This window comes from Natrix helvetica, assembly GCF_964273705.1.
Source record: "Natrix helvetica genome assembly, chromosome: 1".
NCBI lineage: Eukaryota > Metazoa > Chordata > Lepidosauria > Squamata > Natricidae > Natrix > Natrix helvetica.
In genome coordinates this window covers 365,557,520-365,563,793 of record NC_138548.1, presented here as the reverse complement: position 1 = coordinate 365,563,793, position 6,274 = coordinate 365,557,520, and positions in this window count along the sequence as shown.

Genomic DNA, 6,274 nt, shown 5'->3' with positions numbered 1-6,274 from the left:
GCGCTCGACGGCGAGCGAGCGCCCCCTGGTGGGTCCTAAGGACAACGGCACATCTCTTGGCGCGATCGCAGCGGGGAACCTTAGAGGCCATCCAGACCGGCCTCCATTTCGGGCACGATGTCAGTTTAATGTCATTTTGGGAGCCCACCGGTTGCACCCCTGGGACAAACTTCCGTTGGCTCTTCACGTCTTGGTGAATCCCTTCTACCTCCTGTTCTCATGTATACATCCGAACTAGTCTGTGTTGTTTCTCTGTGTCATATTATATGTGGGTATATATATATATATATATATATATATATATATATATATATACACATAATTTCGTATTTATTTATTTAGTCATGTTTATGTAGTGTAAAATTGGAAGTGGTGACTCTTTTAAGAGCTGTTTGCAACGAAATTTCGTTTTTAATGTATGCCAATTAGTGTATATTCAAAGTAACAATAACGTTATTATATTCTATTCTATTAATTCTATTCTATTCAAATAAGATTTTTTTATATATTGTGGCAATGTTTTCTTCTGCATTTGGTTCTATGTCTGTAAAGCCACTTAGAGTAGCATTCGACAAAATATAAATTTGATAAATATCCAGGAACTGAACCCGGGGCTCCTGCCATGTACATCCCCAGATGTTCCCTTCGAATGTTCATCCAGATGTGGCCACCAGATTTTAATTTGGGATAAGTCAAAAGAGGAAAATGTCTATGGAGAATCTCCGTCATCCAGGTTCACGGTTGTCCGAAAAGTGCTTTTTTCCCCAAGGGGCAACTGGACTTTCTGGTTTATTTCTTTGAAGACATTTCACTTCTCACCCGAGAAGCTTCTTCTGCTCTGATCTTCCCCACCATCCAGTCAGAGTGGAAGAAGCTTCTGGGATGAGAAGGGAAACTTCTTCAAAGAAAACAACCAGAAAATCCAGTTGCCTCTTGGGAAAAAAAAGCACCTTTGGATCGAAAGAGAAAATTGATAAACGCATGCTGGCAAATCTTCATTAAACTTGATCCAAACTGAGTGTAAAGATTAAAAAAGAAGTGGAGATATTCATCCTGAAACCACAGTTTGGTTGTCTTATTATTATTATTTTGCAATACTGGTTTATTTCTGTGCTGGAAGAAGCTGCGCTTGGAGCTGTCTTAAGGGCTCTGTTGGTTCCCTTCCACCCCCCTCTAAATTTGATTCATTAAAGAAAGCAACTTTGATTAAAGAATTGCAACTTTCCCCCAATTCTCCGCATTCAGATTCTTGCGCAAGGTTTATATACAAAGCTGCTTTCAGTCTCAGCATCTTCCCAGCTCTTTCTTTTCCTCTTTCAGGATTTCAGCATATAGAATGAGCAGAGTAGAATATAGAATATAGAACAGAAATCAATTCTTTAATGGCGAAGTGTGATTAGACGCACAAGGAATTTGTCTTCGGTGAATAAGCTCTCAATGTACATACAATAGTGAGGGATGATTTTGACAGCCATTGTAAAACGGCATTCATCATAAAACATAAATGGAGAAGAGCGTTATGGAGAAGATTAAGGAGTTTCTTCTTCATTCTCTGGTTTGACTGGTTGACATCCTGGTATTTTTTGTTTGTTTGTTTGTTTACTCCCCACCAATTCCAGGGTGTCCTCTGCCACTTCTTGCCTCTTTTTCAGCTGTAGAAAAGTCTCCATCCTTTTTGCAAGGAGATTAAGCTCCTTCCCTCCTCATTTGGGAGCACAAGTGAGGCACCCCAATTTCTGCACGCCGTTTCATGCTCCTGCTTGAGTTTGCAAAAGTTTGGGATCTTCGTTCCCCGCTGCATGCGAAAGGAATCCGGAGTCTCCCCCGCCTCCCAGAAGTGGGAAGAATTGACGCGGATTTCACGTCCTCCATCCCTCTCTTTGCCTCCGTTCCCACGAGGTGGCTCTGCACGTGTCTGGTAGCGGCTCCCTAAGTGCCCGACTTCCCGTGCGAAAACGAAAGGGTTACAGCGAGCGAGCGCAGAGTCCTAGAGAGGCCAGGCGTTCGGCGAGGTCCGTTGTGAGGCGCGCATGCTCAGTCTGCCCTCCGTGCGAGCGGTTCGCCTCCTCCCGTTGTAAACCAGCGGGGGAGGGAAGATAAGTGTGTGTGGGGGGGGGGAGAGCGTTCGGTTCACGTGGGCTTGGCGACCCAATGGCGGGAGAGAAGCCCCTGTCAGGTTTGGGCGGGAAAAGGAATCGTTGGTTCTCGAATCTTCCTCCTGCCTCTGAGGGAATCTCCTGGCGGCCTTTATTCGTGTCCCGTCGGAGAGGAGACTTGGGAGTCCTTGGTCGGCACAAATATTTGTCCTTTTATGTGGTCTCTTAAACATTTCATTGGGTTCATCTCACACACACAAATGCATGTGGGCTTGAGGCCAAAAGCCAAGAGAAAAGTGTAAAACCCCTGGCAACCTCCAGGGTCCTGACAAGGCTGTCTCCTGGAAAGACATTTATGAGGGTCGCACTTCCTCTCAGACCCTGGAAATCCTTTGGTGGCATCTGAGTGCCCTAAGATGTGGAACCTTGGAAAAAGTTCAGAGAAGAGCAACTAAGATGATCAAAGGCCTGGAGACTAAAACACGAAGAACCGCTGCAGGATTTGGGTTTGGCTAGTGGGTGTCAAACTCGCTGCGTCGTGTGTGATGTTTCATGACGTTTTTCCCATTCGCGGAGCTTGGGAAAACTTGAAATTGTAAAAAGGGAAATGATTTAGAGTCAACATAGACATCCTTGGCATCAATGAGTTACACTGGAGAGGCAGTATCCCAATAAAGATCAGACACATTTATGGTTTATTTTTCTGAAAATGATATCACCAGGCAAAAAAGAGTTGCTTTCTGCATAAGCAAACAAGTGGCTAAATGTGTTGAGAATCAGAGCATACAGCAATCACGTAATCTCAATCCAAATTCTCAGCAAGACATTCAACACCATCTTATGACAAATCTACACTCCAACTGTAGACTCAAAATGATGATGAAATTGAACTTTTTTTCCCAATAAGCTTCAATGTACTCTCAAGCAGATATAAAAAAAAACAGATTTTGTATATTATGGGCGATTTCAATGCAAAATAGGCCAAGAAGAATAGTAGCCAAGTTAGAGCTAGATGAACGGAATGAAAGCTGGTTATCGCCTAGCCCTCGTCTGTGCAATTTGCCGAATATTTTTACCCATCAAAATTTGGATGTTTGACAACTGACTCGTATAGAAGATGGTTGCAGAGTCCCAGGATCATGTAATCATTATTTGCAACCTTCTGACAAAGTCAATGGGGAAGCCAGATTCACTTAACAATTATGCTACTAACTTAACAACTGCAGTGAGGCGCTTAACAACTGTGGCAAGAAAAGTGGTGAAGTAGGGCAAAACTCACTTGTCTTACTTAGTAATAGAAATTTTGGACTCAATTGTGGTCGTACATTGAGGTTGTAAATTGCAACAGTTCACTTAGCTACAGTTCAAACCTACGACATCCTTCCAAAAGTACTTATGACAGTCCTGAATTTATGCATGTTGCAGCACTACGGCAGTTGTTCACTTTTATGACTGACTGAAGAGACACTGCAACTTTCCTCCTGCCTATTTCCACCACCCACAGGGATCTAACAGGCTCTGGCCCTGCTATAATAGCCCACTGGCTCCTCCCCACACCAAAGGCTCAGTTACCTTTCAAAGATCCAGAGTTCGGGAACAGGCTGACCATTCCTCTCTCCTCAAGAAAGCCGTTTCCTCTCCAGCCTCTCTGCTGTGGGGTTTTGCATGGCAGTGTGATTTCTTTGCCTGCTCCTGGTACTCTGAAAACAGTGTGGTGAGAGCAGAGGCTGGGTAGAATGAGTGTGCCCTGCTGATCCTGACTGACTCACCAAGACTGCTGTGCAAGCTTTTCAAAGGGATAGAAGGCTTCAAATGAGCGATCTCGTAGACAAAGAAACCGTGGCAGAGGCTGGAGAGGAGACAGCTTACTTGATCATCCAGATCAGTGGTGGGTTCCGGATCCCGTTCCAACCAATATGGTTGGAACAGCCCAGCGGTGTCCACGTGAACGCATGCAGCGCACGCATGCATCGTACTGTCCAGCGATGCTCCAGCTGCTCAGCAGAGCATCATGCAGGCACAGTATGTGCTGTGCGCGGAAGTGCCTAAGACTTTAAAGGACAGGTAAGGAGCTCGGGCGGGCCGGTGGACGTACCGTCTGCAACCCACCTCTGATCCAGATCTTCAAAAAGTCTCCCAGTGCCTGTGGAGACCCGGTGGGGCAGGATGAGGGAAGGGAAGCATGAGATATCTCAGTGGGTCAGGAGAGGCCTTGGGTGGTTGGAAGCACTCGGTCCTGCAAGGTCTTCCCCACTGTGTTCTGACCTAGGCTTCCTGAGACAGTAAAAAGCACATGCTTAGCTCCAAAAACCCTCTTTATTTCAAAGGCTGTGAATTATGTTCATGCACAGCCCATGAGTCACAAATAGTTTGTAAAGAGTCCGCTAGAAGCCTGCCACAACCCTTCAGGATAAGGCTGATAAGCATCCCCGTCTTTATCTCCCTTGAGACACTGCCAAAGACCTAACTGGCAATTAGCTTGGCAAGGCCACATAGAACAGAGTCAAAACGGAGCTTCAGAATTTAAACCGACCAGGACAAATAAAGTTGCTTCCTGCAAAGGCTCACATGCCTTTGCTCCTTCTTTATGTCTTATGGGAAGGGTCACTCATCTCCAAGCCTTACTCCCGAGTCATCCCTTTTGTCCTTGCCTTCTGGCAGCTCTGCACATGTGCGCACTGGGAACTGGCTCCTCCTGTTCCTCTGCCTCGCTGATGTCCGTCTCTGGAGGCTCCAGAGGCAGCACATGTCCCAGATGGCCCTGACCCCCCTCTCTGCCTCCAATGCAACGCCCTCATCCAAGCCTTCCCCAGACTCCAGGACTGGCCCATGTTCCTCCCCACTGTCCAATTCTGCTGCCAGCTCCGCAGGCCAGTGGCTGACCACAACACTCAGTGACATACCTCATATGCACTTAATGACCTGAACATTCGATTAGCAGATGCATTGAGTAAAGGAGGGGGATCACGTTCACTTAACATGATCCAATTAACTCATCCTCAGGTTACAAATGTTATTGGCAGGCTCCATTACATTCATAACTTGAGGATTATCTGCACTTAGTTACACAGGCAGGAAATACAGCTGTTTGCATGAAAATAGATAAAAGCAGAAGTTGCTACAATGTTGTTGCTCACCAAGTATATTTAGAAAGAAGTACGGGTATATTTAGCAATCCTATTGCACCCTTTCTGATTTGCTGTCATGCCTGCCCTAAGATAGGGGCAAGTAACATGCTATTACAATTCATTTATTTTCTTTAATTTTAAATGCAGGAATCTTGATCATCACAATCCTGTTCAACAGACAAGACAAAAAACAAGACTAGTACAGATAATTCTACTTTATTGCAAGGCTTTATTAACATAATTTTGCAAGTCTGAAGGTAGAAACTTCCAATTTTCATTGCTTGATCAAGTAGGGCAGATCCTTTTTAAGGTTCTTTCTCTGACTGCCAATCCACGGGGGGCTCCTTTCTTTGTTGTCTGATTGATACCTTTAATGGTTTCATATCACTGTGGATTCTTTTACACAGGAATTAAGGACACTTCAATCCCAAAAGGCTGACTTCCCTTTATTTATTTTTATTTAGTTATTTATGTGTATCTCAACTTCATTATTTTTAGATAGCGGAAGGCGTTATTCGCACCTAATACTTCTCCCTCTTCTTATTTTCCCACAAGAGCCTGTGAGGTGATTTGGGCTGAGGGTGAATGGCCCAAGATCACTCAGCTGGCTTAGGAGAACTAGAAATACAATCACCTTTCTAACCTGGTGCCCTTAACCAATAGGCTGTTTGGGGGGACTAAGTTGCTTGCTCCACCTGAAGTTCCTTCCACACATCATGCATTTATATTTTTCCCACTCTGTGGTTCCTGTTATGAGAAGTAGTCTGTTTTGCAAAATTCCTTTTTCACGTAGAGAATATTTCTAGATAGGAAGTTCACAGTTCCAGTGGGTCTACCTGGTGGGGACATATGACTTGGATTTGAAATCCCAATTTTTAGGGACCCCCCCCCCAAGGTCACATGACTACACTTTGGGTAACAAGCTTGCATTTGTAACCATTTGCACTGTCTCATTGTCACCTGCTAAAAACCTGAGATGCCAAAACTGTACCCAATGAGCTATTTGTTCACTGAAAAACTGGCATTTGCTTAAGCACAGATTCTATTAAG